The following is a 22,608-nucleotide window of genomic DNA, read 5'->3' as shown; positions in this document are numbered from 1 at the left end:
AATGTGTGGAATCCAAGGAAAACTGGAGCACTTGTCATTAGCAGAGGCAAAAAGGAATTTTCTGTTCCAGGTATTTTTGATGGCCAGGGAGCTTCAGCCACCAGCTCAGCCACCTCCCCCCACAGCAGGAATTCTTTCATTCCCAATATACTAAAAAATGACAGCTCTGACAAATCCACTTTTACCGGAGGTTTGTGCTTAACAGGTATTTTTTCCTGCATTATTTTTCCCTTCTAAAAGCAAAGCATTATTGAAAGTGTCAGCCCCCAAAACTCCCATAAATAATGAGCTGGGAAGCAGGGAAGGCCACAGGCTTCAGCTGCTGTGAGAATTCCAGCATTTACTCAACTCCCAAAGTCCTAAACCAGCTCTTTCCCTAAAACATTTGCAACCAAACTGCTCCCTGCAGCACTCGTGGATTCAATGACAGAAATTGTTAGGAGTGCTGTAATATAATTTGTAAATGATGTTGATTTACTCATTCCAAAGGCTTTTGAAGGAAATAGATTGTGTTCATTTTCTCCAACAAGCTGCACATTCAGAATAACCATTTAAATATATATGCAATTAAACTAATGATGTTTTAGAACATCCTAAATAACAACACAGAGCAAGGACAGCTGTCCACAGCCTCTATTTAGGTTTACATTTCTGCTGCACAGTTTGCTGGTTTAATTTATTATAAATATTGGTCAAAATTATCCTTTTTGCTGCGTCTCCAAGAGCAGCAGCTGCCCCCGGCTCAGAACTGGCCATGAGAGGAGCAAAGGATGGAAGTAAAAGACAATAAAAACCGTTCAGGTGTAAAATTGGGGTAAATCTTTGTGCTTTCAGATGGTGTAGAGACACTCCAGGGGAAAGGAGGATTAGGCCCTGGAATATCCAGTGTAATTATGCAAATTGGTGCTACAGAAAGGGCTTTTAACTGGGGGTGCTCAACAAGACTTGAACAATGCCAGGGCGTTGATCTGCGTGGGTTGGTTCTATCAAAGGCTTCTCATGGGCTAAGGAAAGGAAACATTCCAGGACCTTCGCTGAGGTGTTCCACCTTCATGGAGTCATGAAATCAGGGAATCATGGAATGGTTTGGGTGGGAAGGACCTTAAAGCCCATCCAGAGCCACCCCTGCCATGGGCAGGGACACCTCCCGCTGTCCCAGGCTGCTCCAAGCCCTGTCCAAGCTGGCCTTGGGCACTTCCAGGGATGGGATCCTTGTTTCCTATCCAGTATTTCCCAGGAAGGGATTTTCTTTCCCTGCACAAATTTCCTGATTAATTTTGTCTTCTCAGTAAATAAATCTCCAAGTAAAACTCACTTCCAGATAATGGTTCCCGGTTTGAACTCACATCAACTCCCAACATCTCCATCACCTCTTCACTTCAATAATTGCTGCCTCTGTTTGCCACCAGCCCTTCTGAGGTGCTTCCAGTCCGCACAGGAATCACCAACATTCAGCTCGTTAGGAGACGAGACCCCTCATTAACTGCAAGTATTGAATGAAACAGCTGAGTTGGTAACCAAACCAGCAAAGGCACGGCCTCCTCTCCCTGGGCTTGGGGACTTTGTCATCTCCTTCATGGATTAATTACATGGCCCATTATACTGAAACGTAGGGTTTGGTATTGAGACTGGGTTGCTTCTTGAATTTTTCTACTCTGCAGCTGCTTTAATGTCCTTTATCTTTCCAGGAACCAGCAGCAAATCACAGACTTCTGAACCTGAAGGACGAATTTAGAGTAGTTTTGGATGTCTCTTATTTAAAATTAGTTCAAGGAGAAATGTCCATGGAACAACCTGCAGAGGGGGAGGCTGGTGCAGCTCTGCCCTGCCGTGATCCCTCTCTGGAGGCAGCCAAAAAAAGGGAACAGACCCCAGCCCACCCTGCCCTGCATCCCTCGGCACAATCCCTGCCCTTGGAAGGGATTTCACCTCTTTGGGTTCCCCTCTCCTCCAGCCCTGTGGGTCTACAACCGTGACCCACCAGTAACTCCTGATTTCAGACCCCTGAAAACCTCTGGAACTGGGCTAAACTGGAAAAAAAAAAAGCTCTTTGGCTCGTGCCAAAACTGCTCTGGGGACTGAACCAAAATGTTGTAAATGAAAAAAAAATCAGGATTTTTTCAAAATCCACCCAAAACAAACAAAATTGATGGGATCAAAGGTGTTCTACAGCTTCAGGACAGCCAAGCTTGGATTGAGTCTCTGCTGGGATGGGGATAAAGCTGTGGCTTTATCCAGGCTGGGAGGTGACATCCCACCAGGGGATGGGGGGGTTCTGTTTCCCCTCCCAGCTGGAGCAGCAGCACCTGAGGGTGGGGCACCACATGTGGAAGCTCAAGGAATTCTTGGACATCAGTGCTGGAGTCTCCTGCCCAGTGTCAGGGAATGAGGGGATTTTCAGGCTAAAACACCCAGAATAAATTAATTAACTGACTAAAGGAACACTAACGAGCTGTGCAAGTACCTCCATAAACTCAGCTCTGCTCCAGCACTGAAGGAAAATTCAGGTTTTGATGAGGGTGGTGACACTTCAGATGACACTTCAAAGCCAGGGATAAGGACCAAGCACTTGGAAATGAGGGATGTGTTTATCTGCAGCAGCTGCCGAACTGGGGGAATGGGAAAATTCAATTTGTCCCATAATTATCTTTTGTACAAACAGGCAGTGGCCCTCCAGCCAGGCAGCTCCTAAAAAAGCCTCTAATTATTGCATATAATAACTCCCAACATTAATCTTGGCTGTTGCTTGTACAAAAATTATAAATTACTGCACCAAATCCTATTACTGCAAATATTAAAAGTTACTCAGCATTTATTGGAGCTTTGATTTTTTTTTTTGCCTTGTAACTTTGAGTTAATTCTCTCCATATTTCACAGCTCCAGCGATCACTGCAAGAGAGGTTTGAGAGTTTCAAAAAATTCATCGCTGTGAGATTGGACTCATATGGAAAAAGGAAACATCATGAAGCCAGGAATATTGGGAGTATTTCCTGGATTTGGCCAACTCCAGAGTTTCATTCTTGCTCGTGGGGTGTTCCTCACGGGTTGTTGAGTTTAGAAATCAGCTGAATATTGAAGTTGTGTTTTTGAGCCCCCAAACCACCCCAGTCTCCCATTCCTGCAGGAACCCTGGCCGGGGAATTGAATTCTGGGGAATTTACACCTGATAATGCTCTCGGGAGCTTTGCTGGAGCTGGACGGGGAAAGAGGAAGAATTAGCACAGAATTCAAAGGGATCCACAAATATCATCGAAATCCAGCCCAGATTCTCACAGTTGTTATTGGTCTGACATCCATGGGTGGAATTTTCAAGGCTTCTGTTCCAAACCGGATGGGTAAAGTCTTAAATGAGCTTCTACCACTTTCATTACTGTCAGAACACGAGGTGCTTTGAACACTGGAAGGTTTTGGGATTCTGATGTGCAGGAGGACTCGAGACCTTCCAGGACCATCTTTACATGCCTGCAAATTCATGGAATCATGGAATCATGGAACGGTTTGGGTTGGAAGGGATCTTAAAGCCCACCCAGTGCCACCCCTGCCATGCCCAGGGACACCTCCCACTGTCCCAGGGTGCTCCAGCCTGGCCTTGGGCACTGCCAGGGATCCAGGGGCAGCCACAGCTGCTCTGGGAATTCCATCCCAGCCCCTCCCCACCCTCCCAGCCAGGAATGCCTTCCCAAAATCCCACCTATTTTGTAGCAGGAACAGAGACAGGCCCAGGTAGCAGCTGAACAAAAAACATTGCGCCCATTTTCAGAGCTTTTTCCAGAAACCAAAGAATCTTATTTTTCCTTTTTGTCCTTTTCCTGCTGTGCTGAAAAGCAGGAGAAAAGTTTGGGAATGCAGTCACTTAAGTCATGAAGAATTTAAAGTGTAAGACAATGTTCTTTTTTAGGCTGTGCTGCTACAGAAACAGAGTTTGGAAATTTTTCTCCAAGGTATTTATAGAATTCTCTCTGTTCTCCCCTAAATAATTTCAGACTTTTTTTTTCCCTGTCTAATTCTCAAGTTTTGAAGGTTTCTTTGGGTGGGTTTTTGGCATTTGATTTTTGATGGGGAGCTGGGATGCTTTTGAATATTTTTATACCTTGATTTGGAGGATGAAGCCAAGACTTGAAGCCCTCAAGCAGCTGAGTTGGGGTTGAGCTTGGGGACACAACTGAGGAGCCCCAACTCTCTTGGAGCAGGGAATTGGGTATCCCATAATAATTATCCTCGTCTGCATTCCCCCCTGCCCCTTGCACTGGCTGTGGTTGTTTTTGCAGCAGATTTTTGCAGCGTTTGATCCCATTTTTCCAGCTGGGAACGTGGACAGAGCGCTGTGTGCCCAGAGGCTTTTCCAGGCACGGGAAACCAGCTTCCCTTGGCTGCAGCTCTGCCTCCAGGGAGGCTTTTCCTCCCCAAAACCATCCTGCAAAAGTAAAGGCTTCAGGAATCTCCCAGACCAGGGGAATTTTGGACCAGGAAGTGGCGTTACCCCAGCGGTGTGGAGCTCAGCAAGAGCTGATTTCCATTCCGTGCTGTCCCCTCAGAGTCCAGCCCGGCTTTGCTTTTAAAAAGCCTCATGATGGTTCCGTTTAAAGATTTTTTTTCCCCTGGATTGTCAATCATTCATTTATCACTCTGTCAATGCATAAGGAATTCCTGTCAGAACTGAACTCGCAGTGTCTGATTTTCCCAGCCCTCAGGACTGATCCTTATCTCCAAGTAGAATCATTCAGCTGCTTCAAAGCACCACATTTCCTCCTCTCTTTAATAATAACCCTCTGCTTTAGGCAGATGGGTTGTGCCCCTCAGACTGATTTTAGGGTAAATATGGTCTGCTCCTCCCAATGCCAGATTTTTGGTGGATGGAACTGCTGAATTCCCTGTGCTCAGCCCAGGTTATCTGAAATAACTCTGCCTGGGGATTTCTGGAGTTCAGAGCTTGGTGTGAGGCCCTGAATCCTACAGAAATCATTAATTAAATAGTCACTGAAATCAGTGATGGATGTGGTGTCTTTCCAGGAGAGGGGATGGGACAGGGAAAGGTTTGAGTCCTTTGGGAGATTAACTCCTGGGTTTGTTTAATATCAGCTTGTTCTACTGTGGAACTGCACAATGGCTCAGGGATTAACAGTTCTACAGGTATGGAGATACCTCATTATCCTCGGGGGTTGTTAATTTGTTAATCCAATTAATACTTGATGGAAGGAAGGGAAGCAGCTCCGAGGGTGTTGTGCTCTTAAGGTAGAGCAGGGCCTTGGGTGTTTGTTAGGACAGAGGAAGGGAGGAATATCTGAAATTCAGGGATTTTTCATCCATTCTGCTTACAGGAGCGTGCTCTGGAGTGATGGAATCAAAGCCCAGGCAGGATCATGGCAGTGAACTCCCCTCCAGGCTGTCCTTGAGGAGTCATGGAATCACAAAAGGATTTGGGTGGGAAGGGACCTCAAAGCCCATCCAGTGCCACCCCTGCCATGGGCAGGGACACCTCCCACTGTCCCAGGGTGCTCCAGCCTGGCCTTGGGCACTTCCAGGGATCCAGGGACAGCTACAGCTCCTCTGGGAATTCCATCCCTGCCCCTCACCACGCTCCCAGGGAAGAATTCCTTCCCAGTATCCCATCTCTCCCTGCCCTCTGGCACTGGGAAGCCATTAAGATGCTGTGGCTGGTGCCAGGTGTGGCCGCCTCTGAATTCCCCCTTTTTTGACTCCCCCCAGCTGTGTCCTGGGAAAAGCCCCCTGGTACCCAGGTACTGTTTTTGTTAGGAATTCTCCCATTTTAGGGACAGAGGAGGGTCCAGAGAGGATTACCAGGCCCACAGCTCTGCTATTCTCATTGCCAGAGCTGCACCTCCAAGGTACTTCATGAGTGCAGGAAACCATCCCAGGGAACGAGCTGGAGCCATGCATGGAATAGTTTGGGAATGTTCAGCAATCTCATCCGGTTTGATGTCAGGTTTTACAGGACTCTCCTTCCTAATCAACCTCATTAACTGCGGAATTCTTCTGCTGCTCCTTCAGGAGCTCCAAGCTCTCTGCAGGCCGCGGTTTGTGCAGTTGCAAACTTCAGTGCAGTTCCCAGCATTGAAGCCAACCCAACAATGGTTTCTTTGATACTGATATTCCTGGAGGGAAAAGCAAAGAAAAGGAGCCCTTCAAGAAACGCACTGGCCTCTTTCTCCCCCAGTCCCCTGCCCTCTCATCTCCAAAGGAATTTCTTGATTGTTCTTTCCAACACTGTTACAAACTTAGCTTCAAGGAAAGGGAAAAGAGCTTCTTTTTTTTGGGCTTTTTTTCTCTCTGCTCCCCCGAGTGCTCCTGTTTTGAGTCCTTCAGCCTGATCTCTGTTCAGCAGGGCTCCTTTGCTGACCACAAAGGCGGCAAAGAAACGCTTTGAGCAGAAGTTACTCGCGAACTTTTTTTTTCCCTTGTCTTCTCAGAAAATTTCCTAATGGTGTGGGAACATCAGGAGTTCAAGGTTGCTTTCCTGCAGCTTCCACTGTTTCTCAAGGCTTTGAAATCATGTTTGAAATCCCACAGACGTATCCACACAGCCCTGGGAGCAATTCCGAGCCGTTTACTTCCAAAGGTGAGTCCGCTCGGGGAAGGCAGCGCAAGGAAGGGCTGCGGGGTGGGTGTAACAGGTCTCTAAGTGTTTCTTTGTTAGCTTAAGGAGCCTTAGAAGTCACCTGGGCTGTTTTCTTCCACCAAAAAAAAAGTGCCTGTTTATCACCACACCAGGTCTATTTGTGGGCCAGCTCAAGCAGAGTGAAACCTGCTCCTTCACCAGCTGTAATCTGGAATTGTTGCAGGGAAAAATCGAGTCGATCCTATCGATTTCTCAAAAGAATACACATTTTTGTTGTCTTTTTTTCTCTCCCATCTTCACTTCTTTTCAGTTCTCTCTCCCATCATTTCTTCCCCTCTTCTTTTTCCCTTTTGCAAAGCATCAGTGCCCAAAATGTCAGACCCAGCACCTTAGTTTGTTTAAAAATCAAACAAAAAGAGAGTTCTAACACCTCAGTCCTCTCAAAAGCTCCAGATTAGGTGTCAGTCCCTAAAGAATGTAAATTAAAGACCTCTGTGGACTAGATCTGTTTATTCCAGCTGGGAATCTCACCCTGAGTTTGTGAATTCCTAAGTTCAGGTTCAGGGCAGGTTCAGGGTTTGATATTCTGGGGTAGAGCTGAGCCTCAGGTCAGCCCAGTGTTCTCACTTGGGGTTTTGTGTGATTTGTGTTTTCATGGGAGGAAGGATCATGGGCATCAGGGAATAACAAAACAGCTCTGGAGCAGCTGAGGTCCCCCAGCAGGGAAGAACCTCCAGGAGGACTCTGTGACACAACACACCAAATAAACACAAGTGGCACTGAAAATACAGCTCTGCTTTCCCAGGAGGGCACATTTTGTGTCCTGTCCGAGTTCCTCAGCCAGTCAGTGAGTAAATGCCAGACCTGTTCTGTGTTTCCCAGCAGACTGACCCTATAAAGATTATCCTCAATTCCTCTCCTCCTGCCTCCGTTTGTTTCATCCCTGGAAGTGTCCAAGGCCAGGTTGAACAGGGCTTGGAGCAACCTGGGATAGTGGGAGGTGGCCCTGCCCATGGAACTGGCTGGGCTTTAAGGCTTCCCCCAACCCAAACCTTTCTGGGGCTCTGTGATTTAAATCTGGCACTGTCCAGGCCACATATCTAAAATGTTGGCTTTTTTCTCTGGTTTCTGGAAGGTGCTGAGGAGTGAGAAAAGACCAGTGGTACTGCTGGGTTCCTGCCAGCTCCATGGCTCACGTGCATGAGCACAGACACAGGATGGCTCCAGTAATATTAAGCCAACGGCAAGGAGTTGAGCAGGGTCCTTGCTTAGAGTTCCACAGAAAGCAGTTCATTGCTACAACTTGTGAAGGGTTCTAGAGGCAAAGGACCCCGAACAGCGGCAGCTCGAGCTCAAGTACAGGGCTGTGGCTAACACCAGGAGCCAGCCGGGGAAGCAGAACTGGGGTCCATTGCCATAACCAAACATCCTGGGAGAGGCTCCTTTCCCTCACCATAACCGCGGGGTCTTTGGCACCAGAGACTGTCTTACCAAGAGCTCTCTCTGTCTCTTGTACCACAGGTCAATCAGCCACCATACAGTGGCTCTGTGTTGGGACAACTGCTTAGGATTTTCATCAGGAGCCGCCAGGAAGCGTCACCTTAGCCCTCGGCAGATCAGTGACTCCAGCTGCCTCCACAGACCAGAGCTCGCATCGGTCAGGTTGGTTTGTCAGAGGCCTCCTCTGGTGGATTCAAAACTCTCCTCAAAGGAGGCAGATGGAGCAAAGTCAATGCAAAGCCGGTTCTAAAGCTCGGCTCTAAATGGTAAAGAATCTTTGTGATTTGGGCTGGGTTACCTGCATGTCCTGAAGGTTTCGAGAGTCCTGGAATGGTTTGGATGGGAAGGACCTTAAAGCCCATCCAGTGCCACCCCTGCCATGGGCAGGGACACCTCCCACATCCCAGGCTTCTCCAAGCCTCATCCAACCTGGCCTTGGACACATTTCCTCACTTTAACCCAGTTACGCCCTGACTGACAGCAATAAAATGGGATATTTTGCTCTTTTCTTTGGCTTTGCAGAGATGTTGCTGTGACAACAACCTGTCCCAGCTATTAGAGAGTATCAGATGATGGAAAATGTTCTTTCCATTCCCCTCTCTCTCCTTTATTTGCTTTCTAACCTTGCCATGTGCTTTCTGCCCTGCTCAGGGATATTCTGCTCTCACCCCCTGTTCCTGCTGCTGGATTGGGGTCAGGAGGTGTCCCCAGGAGTGATAGACTGCAAAGGTGCAGCAGCAGATAAACCCTCCTCAAAACCACTTGTGAGAATGAAGCCAAGGGTATATATTTAGAAATCCATTTAGGTCTCCCCATCTTGCTTAAAATGGAATTGATAATAATAATAATAATACCTGGCTGGGCCGTGCACTTAATGAAAAGCAGCGAATGGGAAAGTTAACAAATGTAAAAGTTGAATTTTTTATGGGAGCTTTGCTTTTCCAGGAAGCTTTTAAAGCCCTGTTCTCATTGGAAGCAATCTAGTGATACATTTAACAAATGTCAAGATGAAATGCTTCAGCAGAGATCAAAAGGAGCGAGGTTTTATTGTGCTGCTCTTGCAGCACTGATAGCCTGGATTGAACTTTCATGCTAAGGATCAATAGCTTTATTTGATCAAATATGGGGCGCTATCAAAGCCATCAGGCTCTACCTAAAGGACACTTCAGATTGAGCTGCCTCCCTCGAGAGCACTCGGGCTCTTCACTCCAGGCTTTGATATTTGCTTGTGTCCCTGTTTGTTTGGAAATTGGGTTTTAATTAATTTAAAACAAAAACCACGCTTGGGCTGTTGTCTGTTCCTGAGTACTCTCCACATTCCGTGGGGATCAAAGCCACCACGTGCACCAAAAGGCCAGTGCTGGTCCTGGGCTTGAAATTTGGTGGTGTTGGAAGGCTTCAAATCCCAAGGAATTCCCTAAAAGTGATGCAGTGAGGCTGGAAGGTCAAAGGGCCTCAGAGGGGAGGACACCATACCCCTTGTGTTGATGGCCAAGGAGAAGGGGCAGAGATGCCTCTCCTGAGCTGGAAACTCAACAATTTGGCCCCAAAACTCAACAATTTGCCCCCAAATGTCCCGCCAGTCTTCCCCTCCCTCCATCCCACCTCCCCCATCGATGATTAAGAGTTTTCCTGGTGAACTTGGAACAAACATTTGTGTTGATCAGCAGAAAATTTGGTGGCTTTAGAAGGCGTAAATCCCAAGGAATTCCCAGCAAGGGATGCAGTGGGGTGGAGGCTCAAAGGAGCATTGGAAGGGAGGACACAGCAGCCCCTTGTGCCGATGGCTGAGGAGGAGGGGAAGGGGCAGAGATGCCTCTCCTGAGCTGAGATCTGAAGAACTTGGCCCCAAAACTCAACAATTCATCCCCAAAACTCCCCCGAGTGTTCCGCCCCTCCATCCCACCTCCCCCGTCGATGATTAAGAGCTTTTTGTGGTGAACTTGGAACAAACATTCGTGTTGATCAGCAGAAAATTCGGTGGTGTTAGAAGACTTAAATCCCAAGGGATTCCCTGAAACTGGTGCAGTGAGGCTGGAAGCTCAAAGGAGCACTGGAAGGGAGGACACCACAGCCCCTTGTGCCAATGGCTGAGGAGAAGGGGCAGAGATGCCTCTCCTGAGATGGAAACTCAACAATTTGGCCCCAAAACTCCCCCAAGTCTTCCCCTCCCTCCATCCCACCCCCACCATCGATGATTAAGAGCTTTTGGCTGGTAAACTTGGAACAAACATTTGTGTTTATCGGCAGAGCTGCTGAAAGAGGAAAGCGGTGGGAGCAGGTGGAGGTGGCGGGGGGAGAGGGAAAGAATTGGAAGGACACGGGGAGGAGAAGGAACAAACACCAGAAGTGAGCTTCCCCCCACACTTGAGAGCAGCTTGGCTAAAGGAGTGTTTCAGCTCCAATAAAAGGAATGGCAGAGGCTGCAGGAAGTGGAGAGGGCTGGGATGTGGTGGCAGGTCCTGGTGGGTGGAGAGGGGGTTCTGTAAAGCCCTCGGAGCATCTGTTTTCCTCTGACAATGGCCCCTGAGCCTTACGGCTGATTCTTGTGACAAAAAAAGGGCTTCAACTTCTCCCGAGCTGGATGAGCTGCGGGGTTTGAGGAGCTCACCTGTGTCCAGGTGAGGATCTGTGTGGATGAAGGAGCTGGGGGATGAAGCACCTCTGCAGGGATGGGTGTTATGCTGGTGATGAGAACCTGTCCTGTCAGCAGAGATGAAACACCAGGGCCTCCCTAGTGAGACTGAAGGTGGGGTTTAGCCCTGAATCCCAGCTCAAAGAAGTGTCAACACCCCTGGAAGTGACATTACAGGCAGAAATGTGGCTTTTCTCCTTCCTCCTGCCCCATCTTCGCTGCTTTCTCAGCTTAATTTCAGCACGAGACAGTCAGGAAGGAGGCTGGGAACAAGCTGGAGAGGAAAACTCTGCGGTGCTGGTGGTGCTGGGAGCCCAAGAGCCTGAAGATTTGAGGGAATATTTCAACGGTGCATTAAATCAGCCTGCAGTGAACCCGGCTTTATTTCACTCGTTGCTGCAGAGCTTGTTTGGTGCTGTTCCAAACAAATCAACAACCAAATAAAAGGCTTGGAATCCCAGAAGGATTCCGGTGGGAAAAGAGCTCTGAACCCATCCCTGCCAGCCTCAGGGCAGGGTTGGATGGGATATCGGGAAGGAATTGTTCCCTGTGAGGGTGGGGAGGGGCTGGGATGGAATTCCCAGAGAAGCTGTGGCTGCCTCTGGATCCCTGAAAGTGTCCAAGGCCAGGTTGGACGGGGCTTGGAGCACCCTGGGACAGTGGGAAATGTCCCTGCCATGGCAGGGGTGGCACTGGATGGGATTTAAGGTCCTTCCAACTCAAACCATTCCATAATTCCATAAATATCCACTATTTTGAGCTCAAACCTGCCCTGTGCAGGGGTCTGAGCCTGCTCAGTGGGATCTGGAATCTGGGGACACTGTGGCAGTGACATTGGGAATAACCCCTCTCTTGCCTTGGCAGTCTGAGTGTCCCCTCGAATCTTCAGCCTTGAGCACAACAATCCACTGAGAACGACAAAAATGCAGAGGATTGTTCTGGGCCAGCCACCCTGAGAGCAGGAATTGTTATTTCCTTAACCAGATTTACTAATTATGGGGGTAATTAGAGCCACTGAGCAATGGCTGCTGCCTTTCTCCAGCCTCTTTAGATTTCGGGGGGGTCCTGCTGATCAGTTTTAGTGTTTTCCCTCCTTTTAGCTGCAGTGGAATCTGTATCCCTGCCCTTGCAGACACACCCCAGTCTTCCCTAATTAAATCCACTGGGAAAGCGAAAGATTCGGCAGGTGATTGTTTAAATACCCCCTAAAATTAGCAACTGTTGAAGAGAATCCTCATTTAATCTGGAAAGACAAGAGGAAACATGATCCCATTGAATGGGAAATGGCGTGACAGAGCACACAAGGTGGAGTTCGCTGTCTTAAGTGTCAGCAGGTGTTTAGGGCCTCGAAACGGGAGCTAAATTCCTCAGAGGAGTAGTCCTGGATCTCTTTATGGGGATAAATTTCATCTCCCAGCAATGCCCGTCCTGACTGAAATAAACTGCTGGATGGAGTTGCTGTGCCTGGGAGGAACCGTTCTGGAGGGGGGATGAGCGATGCTGCAGAGATTTCTCTCCTGGTGGATTCAGTTCCGTTCATACCCTCCCAAGCACTCCAGGAAAAATGCTCCTGGTTTACATATTCCAGCCCAAAAGAGCCGAGCAGTCAGAGCTGTGCTGGGAAGTGATGGAAAACCCGGATCTGGGTATACGTTACTGCCTGCATCGCATTCCAGGACACCGGGAATTAAACACCTCGCCTTAGTGGTCTCCCCTGACCATTAAGAGTCTCCTTCTCTCCGTTTGCTCTTTGTCATCCGGACATTTTGTCTTTTATCTCTTGGAGATGCCGTGAAAAATAAATTGTTTCTGCAAATCTCCAGAACGGAGAGCTTGGAGCCATAAAAAACCCATGGAGGAGCTTTAATTGGATCTGGGGGAAGGTTTGGGGGAATGTGCTGGAAATCAGGGGTAGGAGCTCTCAGGGAACAACCAAGGACCTGACAGAGTGGTGGATGGATGCTGGGTAAGTGAGGACAACCTGCCCTGGGCACCGTGGATCCGACCCTGGTGAGGGAAGAGAAGGGATGGAAGAGGGAAATAGCCAGGAAAGATGGAATTGCTCTGTTTTGGAGCTCAGGGTGTCCTGAAAGTGTGGCTGCCCCATCCCTGGAAGTGCCCAAGGCCAGGCTGGATGGGGCTTGGAGCACCCTGGGATAGGGGAAAGTGTCCATGGCAGAGGGTTGGAATGAGATGATCTTTAAGGTCCCTTCCCACCCAGTTCCATGATTCCATGACACAGCCGGGCTGTATTTCCGAGCTTTCAGTTCTTTGCCTCCAAAATTGACTTTTCATCTGCAAAATTGCCCCTTGGAGGGTTTGCTCTGCCACAACAACACTTCTGATGGTGTGACCTGTCCTTTCCTCCTTTCCAGGCTCGCTGATGGTTCTCGAAAGGATTTTTATGGGATTTGAGTTATTGGGGTTCATCAATCAAACCTGAAGGGAATTAGGGATGGAAACTGTGCTGATTCCAAAACAAATCCCCGAGCTGGGGTGTGAAATCCCAGATCCCATGTGCACATCCCTGCTGCTGGTGGGTTGTTTCCAAGGGATTTTCAAAAGCGTTGTTTTTCAATTCCAACATTTATGCCTTTGTAGGTATTTTGTCTGTTGGATCGAGAACACAAAAATGTCACTTCCAAAATTTCCTCCAGCTCCTCCTTAGGAGGAATTGAATATCCTAAATCTTCCTTTAGTCCCTGAATCCTTGGCAATATCTTTCTCCCACTCAGCTGAGCGGGAGGGCTGATTCCAGAATGTTTAATAAAAAGAAAATGGCATTTCAGGCTTTGCTGATGCAACACTGCATGGAGCTGTCACTTCCCTGCTCCCTGCAAACAACCTGGGATAAAACACCCGGAATCTGGGAGCTGCAAATGGAAAATTCTTCTGGCTCCAACCCACTTCCCTTTGTTGCATCAGCAGGAGGAGTATTTCTGGAGGAGGCAGAGTGACAGATTGGCATCCCTGCCCAGGCACGTGACTCCCGATTTATCTTCCGATGGATTCCGTGGAGTCTGGAGGTGTCAAAATAAAGGAAAATAATCCCGAGCTCTTCCAAGCAGCTCCACTGTGAGGGAATCACAGCACTGTGATTGGTGCTGTCACTTGTTACAGGGTGAGCTGCACCGACTTCTCAGGGTGGATCTGCCCGTCCTGGAGCTGAGAGGAGCTGAAATTCCACATTCCATGGGAGTTCCAGTTGTCAGATCAAAGGAGCATCTGTCAGCTCTGATTTGCTGCTGCTTCCTGAAATTTTCAAGGGCTGAATCCTCCACCATCCCCATCCAGGTGTCAGCTTTGCAACACTCTGAATCCAACCTGTTGCCTTTTGATAAATGTAGCCCAAAAAAGTTCATTTTAAATGTCAGGGAACGTGCCTGACATAGCCCAGGAAAACCGGGAAATGGGAATCATCAAAATTCCCAACCCACCCAGCTGATTTCACTCCTTGTTTGGCTTCGTTTGCCTATTTCTGCCACTTAAGAGCAGCAAAAAGCCAAGCTCGAGGCTGACAATCTCAGTTCCTTTTAATTAGGTTTAAATCCTGCAGGATTGAAGTCAATAGCTGGGAATTGTCTCCATGGCTGCAGTAAATCATTGGGAATTCGATTACTGGAAGAGACAGTCCCGAAATACAGGTTGGTGCTTGCTCTGACTCAGTAGGTGTTTAATGAGGTAAATGCAGGCGATTCTTCCATTTTCAGTGTTTCTGTGCAATTTTTTTGCATGTATTGGCCCAAAAAAATGTAAAAATTTGGGAGCTGGCCTGCTAAATACCTGAATAATAAATACTGAAGGGTTTTATTACATTATAATAAAAATATAATATACAAATATTATAAAAAATAACCAAGTGCGTGCAGAAGTTCCAAAAAAGATCAGAAGTGCATCCATTAAGAAGTTAGGGTAGCACAAATTTTGCCATTTTTCTCTGTATTTAATATTAAAAATATTAATATTAAAAATATTTAATATTAAAAGTTAAATGCCATTAAATTAAGCTTTGGAAAGTGAGCTCAAGACATCAAAGTGATGATACAGGGAGAGAATATTTTGATTGTCCTGGTCTCTGCTGTCACATCCTTCTCCTGCCCATCCTCTTGGAGAGGTAAATTCCCAAATTCTCCTTTCAATGTGTGATCTCAGCTGGCACAGGAATTGCCTACGGATGGTCAGCTTGGGTCTCTTCTTGATCTCCAAGTGGGAATTTCTCAGTGACCTTTGGCAGCGGTCAGTGTCTACTCATCCATAAAATCATGGAATTGTTTAGCTTGGAAAAGCCCTCTGAGGTCACAGAGTCCAACCATCCCCAGCACTGCCAAGGCCACCCCAATCCATGTCCCCAAGTGCCACATCCATTGGGAAATCCCCCCAGGAATGGGGGCTGCCATGGACAGGACAACCCTTTCCATGCAGGAATTCTGCCAACATCCAACCTGACCCTCCCCTGGCACAGCTTGGAGCTGTTCCCCCTCCTCTGTCCCTTGTTGTGCCATGTGGGCATGGGTTCCTCTGCTTCCATTCCCTCCAATTCATTTCTCTGCCAGTTGCAAAAGTCCAGAAGGAATGTTTTGGGTGGAAAACCGGGATCTGAGTGGAAGAACAACACAAGCAGAAGGCTCTGGCTGATGCCAGTAAATTCCTCATCACTGTAACTTCTCCATAAACATGAGCAGAGAAGGATTCAAGGGGAAGAAAGGACTAATTTTGAAGTGATTGAGTCAAAATTCCTTCGCACGGAATTTTTTACACGGTGCTCCTGGGAAAATCTGGCAGCAAATTTAATGGGAATGGATCCCAAACACACCAACATTTGTGTGGGTTGAACTGGAAGGGGTTTAGTGGTGGCTGCACCTCATTTCCCAGGTTAATAACGAGAGGTTGGTGTCTCACAGACTGGATTTCAGCTGGATTTGTGTGTGTGGGACACGGATACAATCCCAGGAATAAACTCCAAGGGCTGAGCCTCCCCCAGCACGAGTCAGGAGGAGCGAGACAGGAAAAGCCTGAGAGAGCAGAAGGGATGTGGATGGCAAAGGACAGGAGCGGATTTGGCATTGATTTGGGATTACAGCTCCTGGGATTCAGCCAGCTGTGAGCCCTGATGCTGCTTTTGGGTGGAATCCCTGGAAGTGGGGGAGCAGGGTTAGGTTGGGGTCACTTCAGCCTATTAAACTTTTATAGGGGGATCCTTTCTTTTTGCTCCATTTCTGTTCCAGATGGACAAAGGGCAGGTTTAGGTGGGGTATTGGGAAGGAATTCTCATGTGTGTATCATTAGGATAAGGCTGGAGCTGCTCTGGAGCAGGGCCGGGAGAGGTGGGAATGTCCAGCCTGGAGAAAAAAAGAGCTCAGAGCCCCTTGCAGGGCCTAAAGGGGCTCCAGGAGAGCTGGAGAGGGACCTGGGACAAGGGATGGAGGGACAGGGTGAAAGGAGACAGTTTTAAACTAAAAGAGGGGAGATTTAGATGGGATATTGGGAAGAAATTCCTCCCTGTGAGGAGGTGAGGCCCTGGCACAGCTTTCTGAGGGAAGCTGAGGCTGTGTCATCCCTGGATGTCCCACTCCAGACCCTTGTCCCAAGTCCCTCCCCGGCTCTTCTGGAGCCCTTTAGGCCCTGGAAGGTGCTCTGAGGACTCCCTGGAGAGGGCCTGGAGTGCCAGGACAAAGGGGAGCAGTTTTAAATGAAAAGAGGGAAGATTTAGATGGGATATTGGGAAGAAATTCCTCCCTGTGGGGGTGGTGAAGCTCTGGCTGCCCCAGGCCTGGACGTCCCACTCCAGTGTGTGAAACAAGGATGTTCTTCCTCATTCCTCATCAGAGAGCAATTCCAGGAGGGGAGGAGAGAAAGGCAAAGTGGAGCAGTGCAGCAAGGCCAGGCCTGGCTTCGTTGGCAATTTCCTTCGTTATTTCACCACACAAATAATCGAGTGTGAATATCGGGAACGTGGCGCCATTTCCCGCGGGATCCGGACCCGCCTCACCTGTTTCAGATATTTCTGTATTGGAGCTGTCAGTGTTTCCCACTCTGTCAAGGCTGAAACAACCACAGGATCCAGGGATGAAAGAGGAGACTTGAAAAGGCAAAGTGAGCAGCGTTAGGCCCATTGAATTTAAATGTGCTGGATCCAGCCCAACGTTCTGGCTCCGCTGTGTCCGTGCAGAGAGAGGGGAGGGGATTTAAAGCAGGCCTGGCTGAAGAGGAGGGGAATTGGAATCAGCAGAGCTTTGGGATGGGTCTGTACTCAGCTCGTTGCACTCGCAGGTGAGGAGGGAGGGAGCTGTGGCAGCAGTGCTTGGGAATGCTGGCTTAGCTGGGGAGATTCCCGTGCCTCAAACAATGAGAAAAGTGCTTCCTGGTGGGGCAGGGAGGAGGGAATGATGAAGGGAATTTGGGATTTGCCCTCGGATGGCTCTAAGAAGGGCAGCTCAGCTCTGTCCCACTGCAGGGATTGTCCTGCGGGTGTTGATGGAGCTGCTGGGCTCCAAGTGGATGTGGGTCCTGCCCGGTCTGCCAGGTGCTTCCACACACTGCAAAACATCCCGGGAAAGCTCCTCAGGGGACAGAACCTTTTATTTGTCGGTTCAGAGCTGGCAGAAAACAGGGACAGGGGAACTGTGGGACAAAGTCATCACTGGGTTAACCCCGGTGACAGAGGGTCCCTGTGAAGCGCCTCCCCGGCTGGTGTTAAAGTTCAGGACAAAAAAAAGGGATTGTAAAAGGTGCTCCAAGGGCTGGAGCCCCTCTGCTCTGGAGAGAGGATGGGAGAGGTGGGAAGGTCCAGCCTGGAGAAGGGAAGGCTCCAGGGACACCTCAGAGCCCCTTGCAGGACCTGAAGGGGCTCCAGGAGAGCTGGAGAGGGACTGGGGACAAGGCATGGAGGGACAGGACACAGGGAATGGCTTCCCAGTGCCAGAGGGCAGGGATGGATGGGATATTGGGAGGGAATTCCTCCCTGGGAGGGTGGGGAGGGGCTGGGATGGAATTGCCAGAGCAGCTGTGGCTGCCCCTGGATCCCTGGAAGTGCCCAAGGCCAGGCTGGAGCAGCCTGGGACAGTGGGAGGTGTCCCTGCCCATGGCAGGGGTGGCACTGGATGGGCTTAAATGTCCTTCCCAACCCAAACCAAGATTCCATGGTTTTATAGGACCTTCCATTCCAGGCTATTGGCCTGTGATTGGAATTTCCACGTGAGAGATTTAATAAAAGCCACCAGAGCTCATTGTGCGATTTAATAAAACCTCAGAGCCCTGGGATTAGGAAGATGCAGCCCAGAATAACCCATGGAGCTCCTGATGACTGGGAGACAATTCCTGCTCCAGCCCCACCCATGTGAGTGGGATTTCACAGCAGCTGCTGTGCTTAAGGTTTTCCTGAGGCAGAAGAAAAGGGAGGCAAAACCTTGGAATATAATTAAATCTTTTGGATCTTTATGGATTCAATTACTGAGGGAAAAACAAGGAGATTTGGGTGATACAATGTTCCCACTCAGGAATCTTTGGGGGTTTTCCAGATGATTTTCCCGATTGTTTTGTTTTCTTTTTGTCATTTAAGGGGTTTTTTGAACAACAAGGTGTTTTTCAGAACAAGTTTTCCATCAGCTGAGGAAGGATCTTGTTTGGTGCCAGGGGAAAAACCTGCATTAGCAGGAGCAGAGCAACATTGTTTGGATGGAAATTTCTGTTCGGATTCCAACCCCGATGCTGAACAAGCCGCAGTATTTGTTCTCCCTGTCTTTGCAATCCCCACGGAAAACCTCAGGGAGCTGCACGGCTCTTTCCTCTGCTGCTTACTCCTGTCTCTACTTCCAGGGAAAAGAGTCTGGGTGGGAGGTTAAACTACTCAGAGAAGCTTCCAGAGGCAAATCTTGGCAGTCCCACCATTCCCAATCAGTTGTTATCAATCTGGGGGAAAATCATCCGGAATTAGATAAAACTCCCTCAATAATTCCCATTGCAGAGGGGGCTGGAGTTAAGGAATGACCACTCTTGGGGTTAATTTTCAGCAGGGTTTGGTTTTCTCTCCCTGCTCCCCTCAAAGCGCACTTCCAGAGCTCTTAATGACAGGAAACTTGTTGGATGGAGCCACCCCCTGTAATGAGATATTCCAGCAATTTATTCCCCACAAGATTTTATACCCAAAAAGGAGAACTTTGGGCAGCCTCGAGGGCAGCTGGGAAAACCCAGAGAGCCTCCCCGTAGACAAAAATCTCTTCACCACGGAAAATTTTCCTCCAGGATGTGTTTTTGGGGCTGTGGGAAATGGAAGCAGAATGCTGCACACTCAGAAAAGTTCATTTATTTGACAGGAGAACTCCAAATTCACCCTTCCCCTGCTTGACGCGAGCGAAAAAAAATTGGAATTTGAGGTCTTGGAGGTTATTTTAATTCAGAGCAAAAACTGTGTTTGAGGTCAGCTACCCTTTGGATTCGGTATTCGTGCAGAATATTCCTGAACTCCTCTTTCCGGGGTTCAGCAGGGATGAAGCAGCAGGGAGTGGTTTCTTTGTTCCCTTCTCCAGACCATTTTTAGCCGGATTTTACCTGGACTCTGCCTCTCCTGCTCTCCCCAAAGGCAGCAACCTCTTGGATTGGAGACCAATCCTTTTCTTTCCAGACACATGGAATGAATTCCAGCACTGCCAGTCCCTGGTTTTCTGCCTGGGGTGCTGCTCCCTGTTGTTTTAATGGACTAAAACAGAGTTTGGAACTTGCTCTCATCTCCTCCGAGCCCTGAAATCCTGGAGTTTTCCATCAGTGGAGTTTTTCCACCCCTAAAGTGATTTTCCCTCCCATCCCGAGAAATGGCAGCTCCATGGAGTCCTGCCCTGCTCCTGAGCCCAAGCTGGGATGTGGAAATTTATTTCTATTTTAAATTTGTCTCTTAGTTCTGACCCTCTTTGCCTCTCAGCAGTGGGAATTTGTGAGCTCATGGAATCCTGGAATGTCCTGGGTTGGAAGGTCCATCCAGTGCCACCCCTGCCATGGGCAGGGACACCTCCCACTGTCCCAGGCTGCTCCAGCCTGGCCCTGGACACTTCCAGGGATCCAGGGGCAGCCACAGCTGCTCTGGCAATTCCAGCCCAGCCCCTCCCCACCCTCATTCCTTCCCAAGATCCCATTTAAATCTCCCCTTTCCCACTGGGAAGCCATTCCCTGTGTCCTGTCCCTCCAGCCCTTGTCCCCAGTCCCTCTCCAGCTCTCCTGATGTTTGAGCCTCTGATTCCAAGCAGTGCCTCCAAATGAGTAGGATCTCTTCAACTGCATAGAAAATTCTGGATTTTTCAGTTCCAGAGCACCAGGATTCCTGAGAAATTGGAATTCCAGCCTTGTGTCCTTCCGTATTTACCGAGGAGCTGAGGAATTGTAAACACGGAATGATCTTCCCTGGGACTCATTAAAACCTGGGACCGAGGTCCTGCTTTGATTTTCCTCGTCTGCACAGCAATCAGTCCGATGAAACCTGGCAGCAGCATTCCCAGCAGCGCTCAGCATCCTCCCAAATGGATAAAAATCAGGATTGTTTGGTTATTTTCAAGCTAATCAAAATTAGGGATGCATCCTGGATGGATGCTGGTACCTGAGGCTCCTTTTCCTCCTCTCCTCCTGCTCCTTGTGCATTTCAACACTGCTAGGACAGGCTGGAATTGCACATTTTGCAATCAGGGCATGTTTTTCCAAGCCTTGCCAGCCTTGGAGCCTCTCTGGATTCAGGGAGGTGCAATCACACCTGGGAAATCCGAATTTCCACGGTGATAAGGCTGGAACAGGAATGGATCTGGGACAGGAATGGATCTGGGACAAAATGGATAAATCCTCACTGGGAAGGGTTGAATCAAAGGGAGACACCTCTTCATCCACCCTGGGCTGGAGCTGGGAGATACAAAATCCCCTCCCTGACATCCTCATTCCTGAGGGGTTGTTTTGGGGCTGTTTCCACCAATAAATGGAATTTCTGGGTGTCTCATTTTGGGTTAAATTGTTGAGCCACCACCCTGGAGAAGTTTGATCCCTGCCAGGAGATTTTTTGGGAATTCCCTGGGGGTTTCTGAGTGCAGGCAAGGGCATCCCAGACTGTGGAGTCACAGAAAATGTTGGAAAAGATTCCCAAGATGATGAAGTCCAAGCGTGTGTGTGAAGACAGCTGGGATTTTAATGGGATTTTCCTGGTTTAACTCCTGATTTAAATAATCACAGAATCCCAGACTGGTTTGGGTTGGAAGGGACCTTAAATCCCACACCTCCCAGTATCCCAGGCTGCTCCAAACCCCGTCCAACCTGGCCTTGGACACTTCCAGGGATCCAGGAGCTTCCCTGGGCACCCAATAACGAAGAGTCTGTGCGATGCCAACAATAAAATCCTCAGCCAGGAGGAAAAGAGAGGATTTTTTCCGATAGTTCATTAAATCCATGGCAATCCAGAGCCTTTCTGCTCCTTCCAGTGCATCCTAATAAGTCTTATAATTATCACAGAATCGGGTACAGAAAACTCTTCTGACCCAAATGAGTTCTTCACAGGTATAAAATATACAAGGCTCAGACCTGAACTCCGAGTGAGTTGCACGGGGATTCTTTCTCTCATCCTTGTGAATGTTTAAAGTTTAAAAAGTGGAGTTTAGTCCTGATTACGAAAAGAAATTGGGAATTTTCGTGCTTTCAGCTGCCAACAATGGGCGCAAATGGTGTTTCCCTGTTCCATCTCCCATGGAATGAGCTGTGCACAAAGAGCCCCCAGGTATCGTTATTATCACTAATTACACACTTTGTGTTTAATGAAAGGGTCCTGTCTCCTGTCAGAGGCTTTCATGAAATGTTAATTTTTGCTCCTAATCAACTTGAAACATAAAAGCAGCAGCTCCCGAACAAATCAGTGAACTTTGTGTTTGCCCTGTGCTGCTTTGGAAGTTTTCCAAGCTCTTCCTAGCATGATCCACCTTTTCTTGCAGGCTTGGGGAGAGCAGCAGCTCAGCAGGACTCCCATAAATCCGTCACACCTGGAGCAGAGTGGAACCAATGAAATCCTTACCCTGGCTTCAGTTCGGCACCACAAATGCATTTTCCCGTGGCAGGTTTTCCTCTCAGCAGCCTGGGAAGGTGACTGCAATGAGCTCTGGAATTCTCTCCCACTAAATAAAGATGATGAAAGGCTCTGTCACGTGGAATAAGTCACCTCCCTAAATCCTGCCCCTCTCGAGCCTTTCTGAACCCGTCTCTGAGCTCCTGTGGGCCCCAAAATCTTCGGAGATCTTGGGAATTTTAAAACTATCCAGGGAATGGTTTAGGTTGGGAGGGACTCTAAAATCCCAACCCACCCCTCCCACTGTCCCAGGGGGTTCCAACCTGGCCTTGGACACTGCCAGGGATCCAGGGGCAGCCACAGCTGCTCTGGCAATTCCATCCCAGCCCCTCCCCACCCTCATTCCTTCCCAAGATCCCTTTTAAATCTCCCCTTTCCCACTGGGAAGCCGTTCCCTGTGTCCTGTCCCTCCATGCCTTGTCCCCAGTCCCTCTCCAGCTCTCCTGGAGCCCCTTTAGGCCCTGCAAGGGGCTCTGAGCTCTCCCTGGATCCTTCTCTTCTCCCTTAGACACTTCCAGGGATGGGGCATCTTCTCTGGGAATTCCATCCCAGCCCCTCCCCACCCTCACAGGGAACAATTCCTTCCCAATCCAATCTAAACCTGCCCAAAATGGTTTTGTTTTGATTATTTGTTTGCTAATTAGCATGTAAACACCAGCCTGTGGGGAAATACGATTGTGCCATAGAAACCAGGCCTATCCCTCAGCGTTAGGAAATTCTGTTTATCCAGGGAAAACTGAAAAACACCCCCCAGACTCCAGATCCAGGGAGTATTCCTGGCTGGTTTTTGGGAAGTTGGTAGCTCCTCTGGCTTTG

The 22,608-nt window shown here is 48.7% G+C and overlaps 1 long non-coding RNA gene across 2 annotated transcripts in view; it reads left to right on the top strand.

Annotated features, from left to right (window-relative positions):
• The first annotated feature begins 5,889 nt into the window (after positions 1 to 5,889).
• The window catches only part of LOC116435713, a 33,657-nt gene continuing 16,938 nt past the window's right edge, over positions 5,890 to 22,608 (top strand). The window contains exons 1-3 of one of the 2 annotated variants that reach the window (XR_004236825.1): positions 5,890 to 6,577; positions 8,099 to 8,239; positions 21,662 to 22,066. This is a non-coding gene — a long non-coding RNA (uncharacterized LOC116435713). Of the gene's footprint in view, positions 6,578 to 8,098; positions 8,240 to 21,661; positions 22,067 to 22,608 lie in introns of those variants that run through there. The other variant, XR_004236826.1, reaches the window with a different exon arrangement.

The sequence above is a fragment of the Corvus moneduloides genome, chromosome 27, assembly GCF_009650955.1.
Source record: "Corvus moneduloides isolate bCorMon1 chromosome 27, bCorMon1.pri, whole genome shotgun sequence".
In the NCBI taxonomy this organism is placed as follows: domain Eukaryota; kingdom Metazoa; phylum Chordata; class Aves; order Passeriformes; family Corvidae; genus Corvus; species Corvus moneduloides.
Note: the sequence above shows the minus strand (reverse complement) of the source record. Positions and strands in the feature narration are given on the sequence as shown.